At 37.8% G+C, this 23,897-nt stretch overlaps 1 long non-coding RNA gene and 1 other non-coding gene across 2 annotated transcripts in view; both read left to right on the forward strand.

Annotated features, from left to right (window-relative positions):
* Nucleotides 1–23,897, forward strand: part of LOC105730615 (uncharacterized) — a 267,850-nt gene that overhangs the window by 143,252 nt on the left and 100,701 nt on the right. The window lies entirely within an intron of this gene.
* On the forward strand, nt 3,439–3,560 carry LOC135273751 (U6atac minor spliceosomal RNA). Its single transcript, XR_010341560.1, has one exon. It is a non-coding gene; the product is annotated as a U6atac minor spliceosomal RNA (small nuclear RNA).

Genomic DNA, 23,897 nt, shown 5'->3' on the forward strand with positions numbered 1-23,897 from the left:
GAAAATCTGGAATTAATAATAGAGTGGAGGGGAAAGAATCTTGGGAGAACAACCAACAAATGTCCACCATCTTCTGGGCTGTGGGTGAGGCTTCCTGACTGGGAAATCCCTGGGAAGGTAGAATCCTCTTTACTGATAGAGATAGAAGATTCCCATCAGCCTGGTCAGGTGTCAGGGGCTGGGTGTCAGACAATTTGATTAAAGAAAGTAAGTAAATGGATATTTCTTGTGAAAAAAAAATGTTGTATGTGTTCTGACTGCTCCACCGATTGGCCCATTCCCCAGTCTCTCTCCCTGTACCAGAGCCTCCCTAGTCTCTGAGATACAACAATATTCAAATTAGGCTAATTAATGACCTACAATGGCTTCTGAGTGTTAAAGTGAAAAGAGTCACATGTGTCTCCCTTTAAATCAAAAGCTAGAAATGATTAGTGAGGAAGCCATGTTGAAAGCTGAGACAGGCCAAAAGCTAGGCCCCGTGTGCCAAACAGTTAGCCAAATTGTGAATGCAAAGGAAAAGTTCTTCAAGGACACGAAAAGTATAACTTTGGTGAACACATGAATGATAAGAAAAAGAAACAGCCTTTTGCCGATAGGGGAAAGTTTAAGTGGTCTGGGTAGATGATCAGTTCAGCCACAACATTCCCTTAAGACAAAGCCTAATCTAGAACAAGGTCCTAACTAACTGCAGTTCTGTGAAGAATATGTGTAGCACATGCTACAGAGAAATCTTTCATGAAAGAGTCAATGGATATGACAAACTTCATTGCTGTCTTATATTAAGAAATGGCCACAGCCACCCCAGCCTTCAACATTCACCACCCTGGTTGGTCAGTAGCCATCAACATCAAGGCAAGACCCTTCAATGGCAAAAAGATTACAACTCACTGAAAGCTCAGATGATTGTTACTTTTTTTTTAAGCAATAAAATGTTTTTAAATTAAGATGTGTACATTGTGCTGTTAGACATAATGCTATTGCGTACTTAGTAGACTACAGAAGAGTGTAAACATAACTATTATGTGCACTGGGAAACCAAAAAATGTGTATGACTTGTGTTACTGCAGTGGTCTAGTATCCAACCCACAATACTGCCTATGCGTGTCTGCATTCCTCTCACCTCCTCAGTGCACTTCTTACTCTGTCCAGCCTCTTTCCATTCTTCTTGAACCTTTGCATCAGAATGATGCTTTGGTTTTCTTAATTTTCCCTGGAAAAGAGACACTTTCTCTGTAACCCCTCCTATGAATAAAATGGCTATAAGGAATATGTAGGACCTGCGGCTCTCATTTATTCCACTGCTACTCAACGTGCTTAAATTTTTAACCCTTCTGCCCACTCACTATTTGCTGGTTACAGAGATTGGACCCACATCTGTCCTGCACAAACACATGGATACACATCATACAGTCACTCCCCGGCTCTGCATACTGAGCTCAAAGAATTTGAGAGCTAGAAGGAAGCAATACAATTTTAAGCTTTTAATTTGCAGATGAAAAATCAAGACCCAGAGAGACTGAATGTATTGCCAAGACCAATAGCTGCTTACTGCAGATCTAAGGCTAGAACCCAGGTCATGTATTTCCTAGGATCCTGCCGCTTCCTCCAGAAAGGATGGTCTGAGACGCCAGCAGCAGCAGCTGGATGTTCTCATCAGTCCTCCCTGTTTGTTCTGCTCTGAAGTTGTCAGAGGCGTGGAAGGATTCCCTGGTGAGCCACTGGTTCCCACAGTTGATAGTCTAATATTTAAGAAAAGCCACTATTATGAGGTATTTCCTGTAACTTAGCATGGTTACTAAATAGATCTGTAGTGCTAATATTTACATTAAGTAACCAGTGGCTTTTAGAAGAAAGCATATGCAGATAAAAGTTACTTTGTTATGACACCAATTAATTCTTTCTGTCTCTCATTTTAGTTTTTAAAAATCTCAAAAACCAAATGATTCTTGTTCATTTAATTTCAGTTTTCTTATCTATCAAATAAAGCAATATGAGGTGCTCTCTAAGATACTTTCAAAACCCCCAAAATGTGGATATCTGCATTTGGGTTTTCTGACGAGTTAAGATTTGGGTACTTTGCCTTAATTTTGAATACTTCATAATGAAACCTTCCTAAAGTATTCTCCCTCCCTGCTGCCATACACCGTGTAGGCAGAACACTTTGAATCTTTTCTTGGTATGCCAGGATCAGGTGTATGGGAACACCCATAGGGCTGAATTCTGCACCAATGGCATTGTCCTCAGGGATTAAAACAACATTCAGACTGCTGGTTTTTTGAGTTCTTTTATCAGAAGTGATGTAATTTCTGCAAAAGCAGAACAACAAGGAGATAAGTGGAAAAGACTGAAAGGCCGCTAATGAGTGGGAAAATTGGCTAGTGGCTAAAAGCCAAGTGCCTTCTTGCAACTAAAAAGCCTTCTTTTTTTTTCTGCTGCTGAAGGAGGTAGGTAGGACAGAACATCTACGCTTACCTCCTGAGTAGCTTTCTCACAAGACTGTGAGATGTTCTGTTCTATCTTCTCGACTGGAAGGAACATAAAGAGGCAGACACATGTGAGCTTTAGGGGGTAGGGAGCCATCAGGAGGATGGAGGGTTGCTTCCAGGGTGGAGAAGACACTCCTAGGGGTGAAAGGCGTGTTGTCCAGTTATATTGTCAACCAGGGTTTGTGACAGCCTGGCTCATTCATGTAGAATTTTTATACATGATATAATTCACAGGACTCTATGTTCTCAAATATCCTCTGTCATCAACAGTTAATTCTAATCTCTTCTGTTCTTGGAGCTGCTTGATCTCCTTCCACCACTCCTGATGTCACTTGTGTGAGGAAATGCCTTGATATGCTCTCTCTTTAGTGGGGGGTTGGGAGGGGTGGACACTGAGGACCAGGACAGCAAAAGATTACCCTCTAATCATACCTCAAATCTGTATCTGTGACACAGCCAATCTACTCATCTAGTTATTTTCACAATTTCACATTAGCTCCAGTTATAGAGGCTTGAAAACATTAAAGATATTCTTTACACTCTAGATAGAAAACAGATATATACATACAATGCGTATATTATATGCAATGTATACATATTTAGTGTGATATATGTATGGGAGATATACATACATATATGTGCATGTGTGTGTGTATATATATCACAGACAAAGGTAGAAGCAGAGATGCAAATTCATGAAGCCCAGAGACATTGTTCTATGCCCCTTTTACTGCTTTCCACAAGTAATAATCTACATCTCCATGAATTTTCCTTGTTTTTGGAGTCTGAATTGTGCTTTTAGAGACCCTCACCCTGAGGAGACTAACTTTAAGTTTTTATTTATATTCATTAACGAGAACATAAAAGCACCCTACCGAGGACCTCTGAAAACTGAAGTTGAATGCTCAACACCCTGCCCCTGCTGGCTTGGTTGCAATAGTCACTTGTGGTCTAGTTTACTGAATAGCTAGAGAGGTTAGCACCCCCTTTGACAAGGATAGAAGAGGCCCTCAGGCCTTACAAATAAAATTTAAAAATCTGTAAAACCAGTAAAGATTGTACTAAATGCTGTCTCATGAAAAAATAAAAATTAAAAAAGTATATAAAGAAAAGCAGGAGCATTCTAACCAGCTGTCTAATTTTGGAAAATCATATAACCTCTCTGGGTCTTGTTTTCTGTTTCTATAAAAGGAGCTTGAAATGTTCTATGATTCTAAGCAGCTGGGCATTAAGCTTATTGACGACCACACCTGTGGCACAAATGTGTTTTTGGAATAGTAGTAGGTGCTGAATTTGTCAGAAATTGTTCGGATGGATAAGGTGATTTCTGCCCCTCAAGCCAGAAAAAGTGTGTTGACTTTTGTCACTTGCAGGCATCGATTAGTGTATCAGAGACTAAGCCTGCCCTTCTAGCTTTGCTATGGAATCAATCTCACTGTAGGGCATGGTCCAGATCATACCAAGGAAATGGTAAGGGAGCAGGACTACATTTTTGCCAAGGAGAACCCAGAGCAGTCTTATGCTTCCTTCACTGGGAGGTAGAAAATTCCATTGCAATCAGCAAGGTTCTTTCTCAATGCATAGGATCCACTTTGTGTTGGATTTCCAGGTACTCTCCTTTGATCAAGTTTGTTGAAAAGCCTCTTCCTTATGATTTGGCTTCCCAGCTAGATCCATCTACAGGAAGAGAAGAAGCTGGAGGATTTTTTTCCTGTGACAGTTATACTTCATTGTAAATTTTTAAAAAGAAGAGTAGATGGTATTACCATGGAGAGGGAATTTAAAGAGATAAAACATACTGGAGGAACAGTGAAGAGTAGAGGAGGGGCAGAAAATTGGACTAAAAGAGCACCATTTCGTAACCCTTAGAGAAATTTCGTAGATCATGGGAATACAAGTTGGAGGTTATTAATATGTCGTGTTGCTGGTTTGTCCATACACACGTGGTGCAAACATCAACAGTGGATTTGCTTTGTAATCAAGGTGGCATTTTGCAATTCATCTCTGACAAAGAATTTGAGTAGTTTATTAAAGACTGGTTTGTATAGTGAATAGTAGTTACTGCAAATAAATAAAAAGCACAGTGCTCACACACAGAATGAGTAAGAATCTGTTTAAAAATGGAGCTAGCATGACATTGCTGAAGACATACCTTGATCGAGCGTTATATAATCTCTTCTTTGTGGAAATATCTCTGTATTTATAGATTGACCTACTTCTATATACTTCCAGTTGGACTTGTACTAATGATGGAAGAACTTGAACGTTTCAAACGTTGAACAGTTTTACAGAGACTTCTGACAAGATACAAAGCATTTGGTAGTTAAGTGGGTATATATTTCCTAAAGGTCATTTTTAAATGTTCTAAAACTATTACATAAGTATGTAGATTTATATCTGTCTCTTAAACTCCAAACTAAAAATCTTCAGGAAGCACAAACACAAATTCCCTCAATCAGAAAAAGGCTGCTTAGCAGACTAAGAAGAATATAATTAAAGAAGCCCGTTTTAGGCGTATATGCAATTATTTTAAGATATGTTTATAATTTGCATTTAGTAGCAAGATCGGGTTATTAAGCATACAACGTACCAACCTTAGTAGTCACATTAACAGAAATAAAATGTCTAGAAACTTTAGAAAGTTGATTAGTAATCTACATTTTGTACTAATTATGGGGGCACATTATAGGTTATAAATACACAAGATAAAAATCCCAGGTTTTTGAGTGCAAAAAAATAAACTTTCATATATTTTGACAAGCACTGCCTGGTCTGAACTATTTATAATGCTTTAGAGTGTACTAGCACTTTTTTGGTAATATAAAAAGTAATAGAATCTTAGTAATATGAGGTCCCACTAGAGATATTTGCTATTAAATTGTTGCTGAGTGTGCTGAGGTTTGGGAGAGAATTATCGAGTTTGCAGATTAGCAAAGCAGGTTCTGGCAATGTTTTAAAATTGAATCAGTGATGCTTTAAAATGAGGTATATTTTAAGGATTCACAATAAGAATTTAAAAATAGATGAAAAGATGGGTTTGTTATCATCAAGCAGTGTATGTTAATTAGTGCCTTTATGCAAACTAATTTCATGTTTGTCTACAGGTTTAAGTACATACAACAAGCAAAGGGTTGGGGGTGAGGCAGAGTTCAGGAAAGACTAATTGAAAATGAGATGTGACAGTAATTTTAAATAAGTGCTTTCCCATTTTCTGTTTTCTTTTTATGTTTTAAAAAATCTTTTTCCTTCAACCATTAGCAGAGCTGCAAGCACAGGATGGCCCAATTTTGTGAAATTAGGGCTTTTGCCTGTGTTTCTAATTCAGAATTTGATGTACTTTAAATGTCACCCTGAGTGTTGTGGTGGAGAGTCCTCTTCTTTTGGGTACTGTAGTCTTGGTGGGGTCACTAAAAGGAGGGATGTGTCACAGGTAACCTTCTCCACTTGCTATGGGAAAGCTTTCCTTTGTGTTCTTCCAGCTGTGAGCAAAGTTGTCAAACATGATAAAGCTACTTGATGGCAGAATTGTTAAGTCTCCTCTCTTAACTGTATCCACCAGTTTACCAATGAAAAGGTCAGTGGCATAGAGAGGAATTCTTTATAGCTGCCAAACAACTGCTTTAATTCACCTGTGTTCTATCCCAGAAGTACCAGTGGTGAGGAGATAGCTACTGTAAGGTCAAGAAATAAATCCTAGTAATAGGGCAGTAATAATTTTCAGCAGTCATCTTCAATTTATTTTGAAGCAATTATTTGAACCTGAATTAGTTATTAAGTCACATATAAGGTAGGTAGGTAGCTTATATGGTATGATTATTCAAAGGAAATTTGTAATTAATTATCATGAAATACCTACTAGAAAAATAAGTCTTTTATAAATTGAACTAATTTGTATGATACTAGTAATTATACTATACATATTAGAGGTGGGGCCTTTTTAGATTTGCAAGGATCCTGAGAGGTTATCCAATTTAGCTTTTTACCTACAGAGAATTAAGCTAACGTTCTACGTGTTCCTTGAAAATGATTCCTTCTGTCCCAAACTTTGGAGAAGCTTTTCTTCCTTTGAATTCTGTGCTGTATCTGTGCTGGACGTTTTGGAACTTAACAATTGATTGATCTGTATTGCAATTTTATGCATTGTGCTATCTCCTGAACCAACATGTCAGACCCTTTCAAATTAAAGACTGGATTTGAACATTTTGCCTCACTTCCCCCACATACTAAGGCAGTGGTCTCTCATGGAAGATGTTCAGTATGTACTGAGGAGGATGATCTAAATTTATCTTGAGAATCATGTTAATCCTTAACAATCTTCTCTTGGTATTCGATCAACAACTTGAATTAGAAAGTATCAGCAATGTTTGGGACCTTAGATCTATGTTCTAATCTAATCTAATCTGATTCCTGTTTTACAGATCACAAAACTGAGTAAGGGCCAGAGAGAAAAATCACTTGCCTAAGACACATTGCTAATTAGTTGACAAGATCTTTCTTTTTAGGATGCCACCTGCTATTAATACCAGTGTGTATGCCCTATATTAGGGTCTACCTTCACAGGTAGGCTCTTCTCTCCTTAGGTTTGTTCATTTGAATGAATGAATGGCTCTTTGTAAATGTCTGAGGTGCCAGCCCAATGTTTTTTCTTTGTATATTCATAGGTTAGCAGCAGCTTATAATGCTGCAGACATATTCTGATATTAGCCAGTGGCTCTGGAACCTAATTTACAACATCCGGGTATTCTATATTCCCTTGAACATGTGACTCCCCCCCCCCCCCGCCCCGGTTTGAATATGGTATTTGGATTGCTCATGGTGGAAGGTTTGGGACATAAATCATCACCATTTGCTACTGATCCAATTTGGGAAAACTAGGTCAGTGAATTGTACATCTGTATTAGTTGGTGTGGAAGGACCATTTTAAGCATTCTCAGACATGTAGCTAAGCAAGTCTGGGGCTCTCTGACATTACATAATTTCTCTGCTAAACCAAAGATCTCATTGAGTTTGCTGTTCAGCCACGTCTTATGTTGGATTAGGGGTATATTTGTTCAAAGCTCGGTTTCATCATTTGTCCAGCTTCACAGTATTTCCCCAGATAGGGAGGCTGCCTTACAGGCTTGGCTGGGTTTTCATACATTGCTGGGAGAGTTTTCAGTGAATGAATACAATGTAGAATTTTCATTCGTCACAGATGTTATGTCATTTCTAATTTTTGTTCAAGTTATTTTAAGGAAAAGCACCACCCAGTTTCTCTGACCAACTTAAAAAAAAAGATGAAAAGATCTTCTCAGCATGAATATTAGCAAAAAGCACATGATGGTCTAAGCTTTTGAACTCTCAGATAGGTGGAGTGCCCAGAATTGGAGTGATTTTCTTCAGTGACTTTAGTGCACTGTGAGTGTGGGATCGGAATTGAGTGTGTGATGTGAAACAGTCCCGATGTCATGTGGGGGTTTCCATTCCTTGACTAAATAGACTTTCTGGTTTGAAATTAGCATCTCGTCATGACAAACAGCACCATGTACAGGGAGGTCGGCAGAGGCCTTTGCCATCATTTGAAACGTGCCCTTGGTTTTGCTTCCCCTAACCCCAGTGCCTTGGAATGCTGTTTGAATCTGGGGATCAAGTGATTCCAAAGTCTCTCCAGGAAAGGAGAATTCAATGAAACATTCATCGGCAAAAGTTTGGTTAAAAGTGCAGCCTGTGTTCATGTAGGAATGAATTAGAAACACCTGTGAAAACCTCACCTGTGGTCACTATCACACCCAGAAAGTTGCAGACATCAGGAGGACATGGTCTGTGTTTTTGCTGCCTTGTTGCAGGCAGTCATGAGAGTGATAGGAGGTTACTGTGACTTGTAGTTGTAGGTCCCACTTACTCTCAGGAGAGCGGGCTGAGAGGCTAAGTTCTGTGGTCCATTGATTATTTTACCTTGGCTTTTCGTAAACTGGCAGTTTCCAAAAATAGTTTGAGAACTAACAGAATTGCTAACTCCCTCCCACCGCACTCCTGTAAAGACAGTGAACACAACCAGTCTCTTTTTTCCTTTGTTTCATAGAAGAAGGGAAATTTTTATACTGTAATATGAGAAGGTCATAATCTAAGAATAAAATCTTTCTTAAGAAAATTTCCTCATTTTGCTCTGGATTTGTGAAAATGTTTGCACAGACGTGCCTTTGGGAAATCACTTCTCTAGGGTGAGCAACATTATGAAACTCCCTCTGTATGGCCATGGCGTAGCTGTGTTCCTAGCTCAGGCTAACATTCTTTGTGCCTGATGCTTTTTAAAAAAATTCTGGTTGAATGTCACTTAGTTCAGGCTGGAATTGCTCAGTAGTTTCGGTAGATGCTGCTGGTATTATCATAATTAATTCATTTACTTGCTTATTTAACAAACATAGCCAGACTCAGGCTATGTGCTGAAGAGTTAAAATAAACTCACTACCCTCAAGGAGCTTGAAACTCCTTTTCAAGAATCTATTATTTAAATTTTTTTAAAAATCTCTTTTTGTGCCATGAGGGCTTATATAGAATACAAGTGGAAATTGTGAAATGAGTATTTATCTGTAGATCCTGAATAAGGGTTTATTGGAGAAGATTTTTTCTCTGCCTCTTTTTTTTTCTCTGTACTATTCAAAGAAACCTTGTTTCTGATAAAGTAAGGTAGAAGTTACTCAGCTAGATACAATTCTGACAATAAAGTTTAAATTACAGATCTAGTGTGATTCTGGGGCATCAAAAACCAAAGAACATTTAGAGTATGCCTAGCTCATAGAATCTGTTCCTTTGATCTACTCAGCTCAGCTAGATGATTGTTCAGCCCTCCCCCACTTTCTCTCAAAATATCTCAGCTACTAACAGCAGCAACAATAAATAAAAAGGAAAGGAGGAAAGAAGAAAAATCTCCTTAGGGGCATAAATTATTTTAATTTGCTTTCTGCAATGATAAAACTAAGAAAACATCAAATAGCTACATTACTTTGCATTGGGTAAACTCCCAGACTTCAATTGCTGGGTAACATTTCTTGCAGCTGATGAGGCTAAGAAACTAGTTTTGCTTTGAATAGATTGGTATATATTCAAAATCCTACTCAGTGAAATTCAGTTGTTTATAAACTTAAAATCGAAAGGCTTTGTATGTTTGTCTTTGAAATCAGGACCCATTTCAAAGGCATATTACTCGCTGGATAAATTACAGGTTCACAATTCCAAACCAAAATCAAAGGGGTCTTCAGGCAACTTTGACACTGTTAAGTTCCTGGCACTGTGCTGCTACGTGACGAGCACTAACTAAGTGTTTGGTTAATGCATGAATGCATGGATTCAATTAAGCATCATATCAGCCTGCATTTGTATATTGCTTTATAACTGGTAAAGTGATTTCACCTTTATATTCACTATAACACTTTGAATAAAGAAAAAGTTAACTTTGTATGTTGGATTCTGCTTTAAAGCTTTAAAGCCACTGATACGCCCTTGGCTTAATGTGAACACTAATTATTTAACTAATAAAGTAAAAATAAGCTAGGGATCAAAACAGTGGTTTAAAAGATTATGCTACTATTATTTTTATACAATCTGGGGCAGAGTTGATCCTTAAACCAGAATTCCACCTCCGATTAATGTTTACGGTCGTGTGGTTGTGTTTTGTGTGTGTGTGTGTGTGTGTGTGTGTATACACAGGCATGTATACTGTAGCTTTTCTATTCTCCCCAGAAATGTAACCAAAAAAATCTAGAAAGAAACAATCAAATATTTATACCAGAGCTTTGGTGCAAGTAACTAAGATAGCAGCCATTCACCCAGCTAGACAATGGCCTTTTATTTTTTCCCTAGTCGGAGCCGTGGCCTTGACCCGGCTGAATGTCAGTAAAAGTAGTGTTGGGCAATGCTCCTAGATATTTCATCTGAGGACCTCAAAGCTGGCCCTTGCACGCAACTCTCCTTCCTTGCAAAGCCTGTAGATTACAGAAAGGCTTCCTTGAAAAATGAGAGGCAAAACAAATAAAATCAAAACACAAAACAGATAGCAACTCACTCTAGGTTCCTGGACATCCCAGCTTTCAATTTTGTTTCAAGAGCTCAGACATCAGCCCTGATGATAAATTGCTGTAAATTCTAAGATTTCTCATAGAAGAGAGCAGTTCGGTTACCCTAGGTTGGCAAGTGTTGCACAAGGCTTGGTGAATATTGAGTTAGTAGTAAATTACTGAATTCCTTGTTTTTATTGTTCTTGTTGTTTATTTGTTTTCTTGGATAGCTTATTTGTTAAATTTACAGTAAAATGGTATTATAATAAATTCATAGAGAGATTACCAAAAGCAGAAAATGTTCCTGCATAAATTGCCAGGTATAGTGAGTCAGGCCTGTAGTCCCAGCACCTTGGAAAGCTGAGGTGGGAGGATTGCTTGAGCCCAGGTGTTCAAGACCAGCCTGAGCAACATAGGGGGACCCTGTCTCTATAAAAAATTTTTAAAAAATAGCTAGCTAGGCATGGTGGTGCACCTGTGGTGCAAGCTACTAAAGAGGCTGAGGCTTATCCAAAAAAAAAAAAAAAAAAAAAGCGTAAGTTTTTGAAAAGGTGTGTTCCTATTTGTGTGCATGTACCTTTTAATTCCTGCTTCTGATTCCCTGACTTCACGATCCTGAAGTATCCCCAAGCTACAGTCAAGTTCCTCAGGATCTTATTCTCTCAAAATTAAATGCAAAAGAGACTAAAAAGAAGAGATCGCAAAGAGAACTAGAAGCCAGGCAGTAGTCAGTGAAAAATCATTTGGACTTCCTAGAGACCTTTGTTTACCAAGATGCTCAGGACAATTGCAAGGAAAGCCATTTTAAAGCTCGTATCAAGAGGGATTGTGATTTAGTAGGAGAAATGTATAGCAGCAAGGGAGTTGGGTTTCAGGTTCCTGTTCTGCTGCCTAATAACTGAATACCATTAAACAAATCACTTAATCCCTTTGAGCCTCAGTTTCCTTGTGTGGAAATAGGTATGCTCATACAACATTAGTTTTTGTGAAAACAGGATGAAATAATTACAGGAAAAGTCTTTATAAAGTGGTGTCAAAACAGGTGTTATTACCAGTGGTAATATTTTTATAACACTTAGTATGTTTTTTAATTATAAAAATAATTTTTATTGCAGAAAAATTTTACAATTATGTGAGTTGTTGTGTGTTGACCACACAACTGAGGGATTCTGCAGTATCAGCAGATCCTTAAATGTCTAAAGCATCTGTCCAATGTTACTGGGATTTGCTGCCATGCCTGTTTAAACTGCTTTGGAGCGCTCAGTCACTGCAGACTGCCCATAATGCCTACACTCCAAGGGCCACTTAAAGAGATTCCACCAAAAGATTCCTTAGAAGTAATTCTACCAGCAAAATCGTAGATGCCTGTAAAAACTGTGGCACAGCCTGTGTACTGGAAAGAGACCACTGGAATGGAAATCAGGGGATAGAGCCTTAGTCTCAATCCTCTGTTAACGCTTCATGGTCCTGGGCCTCAGTTTTCTAATCTGCAAAATGACCAGTTTGAACTTAGTATTCTTTCAAGTAGATTCCAGGCACAGCATTTTAAGTCTTTGCTCAGTCTGTTGTTTCAGTGGGCTCTTCAAGCACCAACAGAGGCCAATCAGGAAGGTAGAACCCACCTGATGTCAGCTCAGGGCACAGCCCAAGGTATTTCCAGGTGCCTTCAGGAATATAGAGTACCACTGTCACTCTATGTCACCTGTGAAATGGGAGAAGGGAACCCAGTCAATAAAGATTATGAGCAAGACCAGATGTGGTGACTCACGGTTGTAATCCCAGCACTTGGGGAGGCTGAGGTGGGCGAATCCTGAGGTAGGAATTTGAGACCATCCTGGCCAACATGGTGAAACCCTGTCTCTACTAAAAATACAAAAATTAGCGGGGCATGGTGGTGGGCGCCTGTAATCCCAGCTACTCAGGACGCTGAGGCAGGAGATTGCTTGAACCTGGGAGGCGGAAGTTGCAGTGAGCTGAGATCTCGCCATTGCACTCCAGCCTGGGCAACAAGAGCAAAACTCCATCTCGAAAAAAAAAAAAAAAAAAGATTATGAGGAAACCGTTGCCCAGTTTCACATGTCTCCATTTTTCTCATTTCCTTGAGTGGATGGGAAGAAGACCATAAATATGGCTAGGAAGCCAGAAATATGAATTGGTTACAGATTTTTTTCTCTAAGAGGATAATAATTAAATTAGATAGATTGAGTGTAAAAGATAGGACTAAATGGGTCGGGGTACCGTAGAGAAGCATCTGTTGGGAAGGACCAGAATTCCTTTTGTCTCTAATGGGAACAGTAATATGTTGCAAGGTATTTAAATATTGCTTCAGACAATGGGTTTCAGCCTATATGAAGCCCTTGGAGTGCTCTGTAATAAAAAGTTCTTCAATGGAGTGTTTAAATGCTAACACATAGTTTAATGGTGGGGTTCTTCAACTCGAAATCAGCATCAGCCTTGACACTGATTAAAGCAAATGTTTACAGGGGATTTGGACTTTGCCAGTATTTGCCCTATTGAAAATTAGGATCTGCTTTTGTAATAACACAATAAAGAATAAAATCTTTTTCTCTTAAACTTGTCATCTAGAATGTTTGCTCTCAGAATATTGTGTCAGATATTAAAATGTGATCCATTATTAAAATAAAATGGTTTTGCTTTCACTTTACTGTGAGAAGAGTATATATCAAGCTCTGAAAGACTTGAGTGCTAAAAAACAAGGGTGGATTAAAAATGAATTCTTAAAAGCATAAGAAATCTAAAAAGTGGATTTCTTTAGAACATAATGAAATATAGGTTGAAAAGATAACTTGCCAAAGTGACACTGCTCTTATTACTGGAAGAGTCTTCGTGGGTGAATCAGTAATACGTGATTTAAAAAAAAATTAAAGGGAGGCTGATGTACTGACGTTAAATTCCACACAAATATTCTGGTTATTGAATAGTAATTTATTGTAGTTTTACTGGAAATTTTCTCCTCTTAGTTCTTAAAAGGTTTTCCAGGCTCAATTAGCACCTTTACTCCTAATAATCAATATTGATTTTACTGTATTCATTTTAGATTTAAAAAATTTTGCCTAAACTCAAATCTTAACCATTTTTAAAGTAACATATTTCATTAAAAAAAAAATCAGGCTTACCAACTAGGCCTTCTTTGCCGTCTGAAAAATGATAAATTTTCATTTATTTGAGATGGGCTCTTAAATTCGGAGAAGTAGTTACAGTTCTGGTAATAGTACAGAGCTCTTTGGATTCAGAACGTTTGACAAGATGTTAATCAAGAATATGTGTATCATTTTCCAGTATCTTCTTAAAATTGGGGAGCAGTGGTTATTTTTAATAATATTGCAGACTTTGTTTTTAGCCTGCATATTAATTTCTGTGCTTCAGTATATTTAAAGTGTCTAGGAGCTGATTATATTGGTTTCACAGGGCATATTGCCTGACATGGGACCATGGAGGTGGCCCCCAGTGTGTTACGAAATGTTCTCATGGGGAGAGTGAGCGACAGTCAAGGGTGATTCCTGTTTATTCAATGTGCTATGAAGTGAGCTGGAATTATCTGCTTTTCTACATTACTCGCATTTTCCCTCATATGACAAGCTTTCTCTGACAACATGGGACCCATTGCATCTGGAAAACAAACCTTTCATCCAAACCCTTCCATTAAATCCTGTAAATTGTTTTGTGTAAATGTTTCCTGTGATTTTTCATGCAGCATTCAATTTCATCTTCTTTTGAAATTTGAAAGATCAGTTTTTTGGTTGTTTTTAGCATTCACTAGTAGAAAATTAAAAAGATTTCTAAGGACTACCTTTTCCAGTCACACATTTTACAAACATTTGAGCTACTACCTTGGGTTGGCCAGGAAATGTCTGCCGCCACATTAGCGATGTGATAATGGGCTTCACATATCACCTGGACATTAATAGAATGAAATCACTTACTGCTCTTGAAAGCAGCTTTGTTCTCAGCGGGTGTCCTGAAGGCACTGCAGGAGCACAATGGACTTCTATCACAGGGGTGAAAGTCAGAAATAACCTAAACCCATCTTTATCTCTGCTTGGTGTGTGTGTGTGTGTGTTTCATCTTTATTTAACGGGTCCACTGATATTTGAGGGAAATGACCAAAATTCACCTCGTTGCATAAAGTATTTCTGGGTCTCCAATCTGCTCTGATCTGTGACATGTAAAACTTCTAATGACTGGGGACCCCTAACTCAGTTGCAATAGCCCATCAAAGGTGCGACTTTATTCTCTCATAACAGCTTTGTAATGTGATCAGCAGACATATCTGCTAACTTTTCCCTGAGCTGTGCAGATGTGGCCGTAAAAGAGGCACTGTGCCATTGTGTATTTCCTACTTTCCTTCAAAAATGAATTTGCTTTTCGATTACGGCAGAACGGCTGCCGTATAAATTTTCTGTATAAATTTTGCTGTATAAATTAAGTGCACATCCACTTAAAGAAAGCCCAATCTATGAAAATTGGAACTACAAAATAAGAACGATTCAGGGTTATTATTAGCTTTATTGAAATGCCCTTTGCTTTGTAAAGGTGTTTGTCACAGAATTCTATAAATAAAAGGCATCTTTTGTGCATTTGTGTTATTCTTCAATTAATCAAAATTAGTATTTTTCTGATAGATACCTGTTACGTAAATTAAAACATGGACATTATTAAATAGTAAGCCTTGTGATTGTTTTGGTGTGTGTGGTTTTAAGGAGTGGAGAGTTTAGTAGGCAAGAAAGATGGGAGAAGGTAGAAGATAGAGGCTCCCCTGTACAGAGACAGAGACGGGGGGCTCCAAAGCCAAGAGAGGGAACCCCTGATTTTTTTTGTTGTTGTTGATGAGAAAAAGTGTAAACTGGGAGTTGATTTGCTGTATGATAGGTTTATTTAAAACTTGGACACACATTTTAACTGAAAAAAATCTGACTTTGAATTATTGTTTACAAAATAAAATGTATGGTTTCTAAATTTTAGTTTTGAGTTTTTAACCTATTTCTCCTCTGAGGAATACAGGCTCATGACTAGCATACATTCTTCATATCACATGCAAAGTCTAATCTGGTTTTTCTAGCAACCACACAGATAGGTGTAAACAGATAAACAGTCACCGTGCTCTATTGACTGCCATGGCTCATTTTTCATCTTTTGAAATAAAAGCCCAAGAGAATTTTTTGTCAGGATAAATTGGAGATAAAAAAAAAAGGTTCTGTTTTGAAGTAGATACTTTGAACATGGTAGATTTGTGAGAAATTTTCTTTTGCCTTTGATGCCTTTTAACACCTAGAGGTCTCTACAAAATTAGAATTTTGGTTACATAAACAGTGTTCAATCTGACCCTAAATTAAAGAACTGCTTTTGAGCCAGGTCTGAAGCTGTTTTGGCTTTTGTAAATTCAGATATATTATCAAGTTTAACACTAAACTTAAACATTATAAATTAGTTGACTTTTCCCTTAATCAGCAACAGCTATGTTCCCATAGAAAAGCTGAAAATATGAAGTTACATTTTCCTCTAAAGGAGTCTAATTACATTATTATCTGAAATAATACCTCCTTAACGATTCTTTGAACAGTACTGCCTATGTTTTCTTCCACTATGCAGACTTTTCATAAATAACACAGTCTACATCAAGACAAACAGTACATTCAGCAAGCTGGAGAAAGCAAATGAACCAACTCTCTGTATTCATAACAAGCTTCTGTACCCCTTTAATGTGGAATTCACAATAGATATATACATTGTTCATTGGACTATTTTAATATTTTTTCATGCAATTCTATACATCAAATATCCAAAGAAGGTCAGTTACTTGCAATGAAGAATCTAAAGAATCCCAGAAATACTAAGCCATGTACGGTGACATCATGAGGCTAAAATATGCAGCAAATAGTAACAATAACACTATTAACTACTATTAAAGAAAATACAATCACCAGATCAGTGGTCGTATTAAAAATGGGCCTTCTTATTTAAGGCCAAAAAAAAAAAAAAAGCCCCTATCCATTCTGACCTATCTTCCTTATTTAAAACAAAACAAAACAACGCTTCTAGAAAATCCCTCTAGACGTTTTAAATCCTACATAAGATATCCTGGAATAAAAAAGCATTACATGGACTTCTGGATGGCACTGCTACAGAATTATTATCCATTGCACTGTAAGGAATGACTTCCGCTCTAGTCCAGGGTTTATTTTTCCCCCATAATCAATGTTTAACAATTTCATGAGGCCAGATGTGTCAGTTTTACTTTTCCAAAGGAATTCTGTTTAGGGAATTACATTGAACATGGTGACATGCATTGCTCTTTAATACAAGTTTATTTCCAAAATTCAATTTCATTCTATATGTATTCATTTCTTTAAGGACTACTTGAGTTCACTAAAAAAAATAAATAAATAAAAATGCTTATACGTGCTACGTGCCATGGACCTGTGGGCATAAATAACACGATGTGAATTCAGATACACATCCTTTTCCCATTTGTTTCCATTCTCAGTGCCAACTTTGGTTCAATAAACAATGACTTTCAACTTGGTATGAAGGAAGCATCTAGTACATAATGCACAGAGCTGTGCCCCTCCAAAGAATGAAACCCTTCAGAATGGCTAAGGGTGAGAATAGAACCAAAGCTCATGAGAGCAGAGTACAAAATAAGAGTAGTTTCAAATTCACCTGAGGTAACAGCAGCAACTATGGCTGAGTCAGGGAAATATTTTCAAGCAGTTTTGCTGCTCACTTTTACGCACATGACCAGTAATCAGTCCAGAAGATATTTATTAAATGAGCATTGAAATTATCATAGAATTGAGCAAGAACTGAGATCACCTGATTCATTCCTTATGGCACATGTTCCTCAGCTTCTCCAGCAACAAAAGGGAAGCATTAATCCTTACACTTTTCTCAAAAGCATGTTTCAAGGATTAAAGAATTCAAGGTGGCAAAGGATCAAATTACCATTTATGTAGGACTCTTTATAACCAGCAGGGCATCATGTAGTACACTGGAAGAGCTTATTTATTGAATCCCCAATTGAATTGGCCTCAGAGAGTTAATACAACATCCACGCTGACAAATTTACTCACTACAAATGAATTGCATTAGTTCCATTATTTGTAAAGCACTTTACCATCTGGGAAGAAAGTTGTAGTATAAATTCCATTCTTTTCAGTATCTTGGATAAGGAGGTTCCAAAGAAACTAGCTCAACATTTTATGAGACAGAAAAGTGAGGGTTTTTTTTTCTTCTATTAATTTGCTAAGCGTCTCTACCCCATGGTTTTGACACAGGAAAGATGGCTGGTGGCAGAGGGTGCCAGCAAAGGAAAAGATGTGGTTTTGCAAATTTGGAGTTGATACTGGCTCAAAACAAGGGTGCCAAATTAACAAGCAGAAGAATCATTTAGTTGAGACTTACCTCCAGAGCAAAGAGCATCTCCAAATTTTAGCAGATTCAGCATAGTCTCAGAGCTCCAAAATCTTAGGTTTCTTTCCTCAAAGCATTTCCACAGAGACAATATTATGTAATGTCAGGTACAGATACTTGGGATTCCAGTGATCTGAATTTGAGCCACAGTGCCATTATTGTTCACTGTTTGACTTTGGCCAAATTAATTTCACCTCTCTGAGCCCCAGTGCTATTCCCTGTAAACTGGGAATAAGAACGGTAGCATGTTAGAGGGTTATGGTAAGATAAAATATGATAATGCTTAAGGCTTCTAGTATCGTGCTTGAACATTGTAAACCCTCACCAAGTGTTCACTTTTATTGATATCATCAAAAGTGTGACCCAAAGTGTCTGCTTCACTAGAAACAGTGCCCTGAGTGGTCTGGGAGAGTCTGGTAGACACTAGTTTAACTCCCTGACATGTAAATAGTGGACTATCGATATTTTTGTTGGCTCCTATTGACACATCCTGCCCATTAATTTTGACCACTAACCTGTACCCATTCATCCATTCGCTCAGAGAGCACTGAGTTAGGGCCTCTGTGGGCAGGTCTTGTGCTAGTCCATTGAAAAAGGGAAGACAGATCCCTGTCTTTTGGAAAAGTGAAAGTACATGGAATTACTTTTAGAATAACGTGAAGCATATTTGTGCATAATGAGCTAGTAATGATTTGATTTTTGATCACAGCTAATACTTATTGAGAACTCATCAAAGGCTAGAGCCACTGTGCTAAGAGCTTGATGTAAACTATTTCATTTGATCCTTACAAGGATCCTGAAAGACCTAAAAGACGCTATTATTATTCTAAACTTCAGTCCCAAGGATTCTAACACCAGAGTCGGTATTCTTGACTACTACTCTAAACTGCCATCCTAAGGTAATGTAGATTGCTAACCCAATCAGTATTGGGTTAATCTAGTACTCAATAATCCAGTACTTAAAGTGCTAGATGCCCTTCTAGTATAGCCTGTCCTTGCAGACTTAGACCTTATACTTTGCTACCATGCTGTATTGATCAAACACAGTTGGCAACTGCATTTATTAGCAGTTGTAATCCTGTACATTTTGATCTGCAATTTTCCAGTGAATAGAGAGGCATTATACGTTTTGTTATTTAGACCTCATGCAGGGTTCTTGTTTATGTAATCCTAACTGGAAGGTCACTACTCTCCCCATTTTGCTGCTAAGGAAGCTGAAGCTTGGATAGAGCCACTCCACTGATGAGCAAAATCAGGTATAGCTTGAACTCAGGTCTTTGATCCAAAGAAATTATGAAATCATAGTTTGTCTTTTAAAATTGGAGTAGTGCTTTTTATGCAACGAAAGCAAAGTGACTTTCAATTTGATGACTGAACCATTGCATCATCCCTCTGTAGCCAGCTCATTTCTTGTTCATTCAGTCAAGATCACTGAGCTCCTCCCAAATACTAAGCTTTGTCAGGAAGGCAAAAATAAACCAGACACAGAGCCTGACTGCAAAGAACTTATTTGAAAGAGGAAATGAGAATCTTCAATTAAAGACAAAATAGATAAATAAAATAAATAAATATATAGTAGAGGCCATAAAAGAGAAATTGAAGTTCAGGGGATGAAGGGCGTCTTTGCAGCTAGCTGGCTTGCAGCCCCTATCAAAGCGGTGGCTGCCTTAAGAGGGGAGGGCATTTATGTCAAAGAAGTAATAGGCTGATTTACTCAAATAAGGAGCTGGTTAGGTAACTGGAGGGAAGGGGAAGTGAAAAAGTGCAGTTTGGCACAAAATTGAGCATTGTTGTCAATTTTATCTTTTCTACCAGTTGTTTTGTTTTCATAGATACAGTATGAGATATTTTATGAACTCAAATGAAAGGTTCCACACACCAGATGAAAACATATAAAGTGCATATTTTCAGTTTTTTCATATTTAGCATTTCAGCTCTTCTATGCTGTTCACCTACTGCATTAGAAATAACTCTGTAGCACACTTAGGCGCTTTCCCTTTAAGAAAAGATTCCAGGCCTGTTTTTCAGATGGTCATTCAGTGATACAAACCTGTAGGACTGAGATAAATTGCTCCTGGAAACATTTTCCTCTTGGAAAATCACAGATGAGACTAAATGAGACATTTTATATATATAGTAGCAAACAGTCATAGGTACATTTCATTTTGAAAGTCCCATCTGTCTTGTAACCCAAACAGGTTTTGACACTGCAGAGTGATTGCAGTACTTCAGGACACACGAAACACTAGGAATGTTCAGGACAGGATGCCAAAGAACTTGGTACATTTTTATCATTTGGATCTTTTTTAAAAGCAACAATATAATTAAAACTGTAATTGTTCTCTTGATATATGTGACCACTGTATTTTGCAACATATAGTTTGAATACCGCAGCCCCACATTTAAATGCAGCTTTTACAACAAAAGAGAACCAGCAAAGCTTTTGCCAGGATTAGGATTTTAATTGATATCATTATAGCTAAAAGTTTAAACATTATGGGAATAATGACTCTGGTGTTTTTCAGCACCTTATTATTCATTTTACATCTTTCTGTCAGCGATGTGCTCAAGTCCACGGTGTCTGTAATATTTAAATTAATAATGCAAATTTAACTATTGCCATTAAAACAAAGAGCTAATTAGGTCCCTGCTTGCTGACTGGCAGTATGATGCAATGAGTAAAATGATTTGAGTTGATAGCTAACATTACCAGGAAAATGTGAATTGAGTTCACTTGAGATTAAACAACGTCTAAGACTCCAAAGGAGGGGAAAATAAAAAGTGACTCATCCCATTTTTCTAAATAAAAAAAAAATCCATGAAGAGACACAAATAGCTCATCAAGCAGCTGAGAGCAAGGTTTCTGAGATGTTGTGCAATTGTTTTTTACCTTTCGTTCAATGGCATTTCTTCCAAACACTCTGGAGAAGCAATTTTTCTCAGGCATCAGAATGTGTGCCTTCTTCCATAGTTTTCGCATTCTAAGCCAGCAAGGCAAGGCAAGCAAGCTGAACTTTACCGTTTTATTGACATCTCTTCTTCTAACTAAGCCCTAACATGAGAGAAAGAGAGAGAAGGAGGAGGAGGAAGAGGAGGAAGAGGAAGAGGAGAGGAAGGGAGGGAGGGAAAGAGTCAAGGAGAGAGAGAGAGGGAGGGAAGGAAGACGAGAGGGAAAAAGAGACGGAGGGAAAGAAAAAGCAAGCAAGCTGAATGGCATTTCTGTTTGTCATTATTCTCATTTCAGAAAAACAACCCAAAAATAAATTAGATAGAAGACATGGAGAGGAAAATAATGCTTGTTTCAAATTCAGGTAGGGAAAATCTGTCCTGGAATTTCTAAAAGCAGAAAAATAGTGCAAAAGACATAAGGACATATTTCATTTAATAGAGTAAAATCTTTGATAATTGCCAGAAACAAAGTAGAGGTTTTTTGATACTGGAAACAGTATGGGTTTGCTTGCTGCTACACGCTGGCTCAGGATAGTTGCTGCTAGCACACGGAGCAGCCCAGCCTCTCCTCTCTTAGCTGTTACAAAACTAGTGGGCTGTTTGAACATCTAACTGGAAGCCAGTTTCATCAGGTAGTCCCACCTGAAAGGTACGATAGAGCAATAATTGGGTGCAAGACAGAAAAAGGCAATTTGGTCCAACATGCTTTTTAAAAATAAGTTTTGAATGTAATAAAAGGTGAACATTTTGTTCATTGAGGGATAATTTCATATATTGTGTGAAAAGACTCCGTTTTTAAAGAATGATGGTCTTACTCTAAGGAAACTGCTTATTTAATTGGATTGCTACAACCTAACACTATTAAATATTTGCCTCATTTAATTTTATCAAATGACAGTTCATATATCTGTGCTAATGAATTCATTTGTTAAGGTTATGTCCTCATAGCAAATTTACTTATGTTCTGTTTTCTAAAACCTCTGTCCCTTTCTCCTGCTTCCAATGTGTCATAACGTGATTCTCCAAGGATAAGTCTCTGTAGTTGTCCCTCATTACAGAAGGCTCTCCTACGGCAAATAGTGAAGAATTCCAAGTACCAAGAGCACTGTTCACCTTTATCTCCATCTTGACAAGGAACTGGCATTCATGTGACAGAAGAGGCGTATTAATTACTGAAAGGCTATGCTGCTGAAGATATTGATTAAACTATTCTTCTAGAACTTGTCTACATGGCATCAATGGTTTGTGGTTCACACCAAAAATTACTTTTTATTTTTTTAAAATTGGATTATTTAGCATTGCTAGAGGCAGCGTGGCATAGTGGTTTGTAAAAATGCCATGTGCTGTGTATTGAGATGTTACTCTGGCTTCACATACATGATGTCATCTAATCCTCAGGATAACCTCGTGACTGGCTTTGAAGTCAAACAGATCATTTGTATTGCTGTGGAACTTAGCTTCCTTATTGATAAAATGAGGTAATAATACCTCATGAGGTTTTTTAAAGATAAAATAAAATTATATATGTAAATTGACTGATAGCATAGCCCATACTCTCAATAAGCAATGCATATTCTACTCATTTATCAGGAAACATAAAGTTGTCCTCCCTGCACTCCTGGGATTTGGTAGCTACTCTCAAAAAGCCATCTACTCACTGTGCCCATGCTGAAGCAAAGTTACCTGGCCATTTTGAATATATCCTTCTTCAAAAGAAGGCTATATCAGGAAAGCCATTAAGGTTGTTCTTTCAAACCTACCTCCCAGGTTGAACAGCTGCAGAATCCTTCTGACATTCCCAATGGAACTGCAGAATTGAGTTACTACTATTTCATTACTTTGATGTATCAATATGAATTTAATCACAACTGTATCCATAGATATATAGGTTGATGTCAACTTTTAAATACGTTAAATAGTATCATGGTCGATATATCCATATTTTTTCCTACATTCTGGATGATTTCCTTGAGAGTGATCTCCAGAAATAAGGTAGATGACTGAGTTGGAAAATGTGAGCATTTTTTAAGGGTCTTGATATATATATTGCCAAATTGCTGTTCCATTTCCAATGCATTGTGTGAATATAGTTTCATCCAACTTCAGCCTAGACTTGAGTCCTTTCCTCCTACAGAAACTCTCCAATTTAAAAATATTTGCTAAAAGATAGCACTAGATTGAATGATGCAAGTACTTGTTAGAAGATGCAAAATAAGATATGTGCCCAAGCTCCCAAGCATCCTTGGAGGTTGGTAGACAAGGAAGAATTGCCGTGTTGGACTCAGAGCCTATAGGTTGGAGTGAAGAATAAAACAAAACCAGGCTGGCTCACAGGAGTCACAAGACCAGTAACCAACATTTGTTGAGGTCTTCCTATGATAACCAGGTCTGTGTTTAACTCTTTACATGGATTATTTTATTGCATTTTCCCCAAACCCTCATTTTACAGCTGACAAAGCTTTACTAGCATTTGGAAGTGAACATCTGAAAGCAAATATTCCAAGGGGAAGGAATAGTCCAAAATAATCAGTCCAATTTTCCTGTTTTTCATCCAGATTAACAATCACAGTATCTTCTCCAAAAACCACGTGGGGGAAGAGGGATCTCTTACGGGGAGAAACAAAGAAGAAAGGGAGGAAGAAGAAAGGCAGTGAAACTGATCTCTTTCCAGAAGCTTTCAGAGTGTCATGCCATCTTTGGTCGGTGACCCTCTAGGCCAGCAGTCCCCTCTGCAGGCTGTCAGGGGGCGTGATAGGAGTTCATGCCAATAAACTGGCCTTTCAAGAGACATTTCTCCATCTTGGAAACACAAACGCATATACACTCCTGTCCAGATCAGACACACGGGCTTTCTGGTTCACCTTTTCTTTCCTGAACAAGCATATTTATCATGGTCAATGTACAAGAAATGCCCTTTTGATGCAGCTCCCCTTTGTCCCTCTTTTCATGCCTTAAGCCATCAAAAGAGCACAAAACTCAGTGACATTTTGTAGGATTT

The sequence above is a fragment of the Aotus nancymaae genome, unplaced genomic scaffold, assembly GCF_030222135.1.
Source record: "Aotus nancymaae isolate 86718 unplaced genomic scaffold, 86718_ANA_hifiasm-v0.15.2.pri h1tg000008l, whole genome shotgun sequence".
Classification (NCBI taxonomy): domain Eukaryota; kingdom Metazoa; phylum Chordata; class Mammalia; order Primates; family Aotidae; genus Aotus; species Aotus nancymaae.